General features: G+C 38.9%; 1 protein-coding gene across 1 annotated transcript in view; it reads left to right on the top strand.

Moving 5' to 3' along the window:
* Window positions 1-556, top strand: part of LOC134455299 (voltage-dependent L-type calcium channel subunit beta-1-like) — a 7,956-nt gene extending 7,400 nt beyond the window's left edge. The window contains exon 14 of the mRNA XM_063206320.1: window positions 99-556. The gene's annotated coding sequence lies outside the window, so the exon portion shown is untranslated. The remainder of the gene's footprint in view (window positions 1-98) is intronic.
* Window positions 557-1,176: the final 620 nt, after the last annotated feature.

Genomic DNA, 1,176 nt, shown 5'->3' with positions numbered 1-1,176 from the left:
TGTGTTTGTCAGTGTCTGTGAAACAATTGCAAATTAATATAGTTTTGCAATAATGTCTATAATGTGTGTGTGTGTGTGTGTGTGTGTGTGTGTTTCAGGGTGTGGGAGGAGAGGACGACAGTTGTGGTCCAATGGAGGAGAGGAACAATAATCAACACCATCGTTGTTGAACACTTACTCTCTCTCTCTATCTCTCTCCCTCTCACTCTCTCCCACACACACACACACACACACACACAAAGATGAAAACACTTATGGAGAAAGTGTGCGTGTGTGGGCGTGCACATGCACTTGAGGATAAAGTGTCTGAAATTCTCTCTCTCTCTCCCCACTGTAAAACTGGAGAGTGTAAATGGTTCACTAAAGCAGTGATGGGTAACCTGGATTCATTAGTTCATAATCCAGTGCCACATATTCCAAATGACCTGGTTTTAACCTGTCCAATTAAAGTAGGTGATTGCCCTTATTGGACAGGTAAAACCAGGCCAGGTGGAATACGTGGCACTGGAGTGTACTTGCTGAGTGTATTATCATAAGCTGTATGCACTTTATTCATAGTTTTGTATTGAAATTAACTTCCCTTTGGAGATCAATAAATACTCTACTCTTATCTCTTTACACCATGTGTTGTGTGTTTTCTTTCTGTATTCTTTGCACAATTATTGTCTTTTTTCTTTAATGTACATACTTGTCTACCCCAACTCACAGAATATGTTTCTTCTGCACAATTGCCTCTTTATTTTTCTGTAGTCTTTCCCCCCCTCCCTGACGATCATCTGTGTTACATGCAGAGGTGGAAAGAGTACTAAAATATTGTACTCAAGTACAAGTAAATTTGCCAGTCAAAAAATCTACTCAAGTAAAAGTAAAAAGTAAATAATTTTAAATGTACTTTGAGTAAAAGTAAAAAGTTACTTTTTAACAATCAGCGTTCTCTGCCTCTAGATGTGCAAGGGGTGCACTGGGTTAGAGGAAGAACAGCTAATGTTGATCTCCTCTGAGTTAAGTGAATCTCCATCGTCAGCCTCCATGTCAGCCATCATCTTTTGAGTGAGAGACAGGTCGCACACACCAACTCTTTATAAACTAGGCTAGAATTCTAGATATTTAAAAAAAAAATGTACTCGGTAACGCTTGTGCTGTAAAATGTACCGAAGTACATTATTCGAAAGAAAA

The sequence above is a fragment of the Engraulis encrasicolus genome, chromosome 9 (assembly GCF_034702125.1).
Source record: "Engraulis encrasicolus isolate BLACKSEA-1 chromosome 9, IST_EnEncr_1.0, whole genome shotgun sequence".
In the NCBI taxonomy this organism is placed as follows: Eukaryota; Metazoa; Chordata; class Actinopteri; order Clupeiformes; family Engraulidae; genus Engraulis; species Engraulis encrasicolus.
This window is presented reverse-complemented; position numbering and strand designations above follow the sequence as displayed.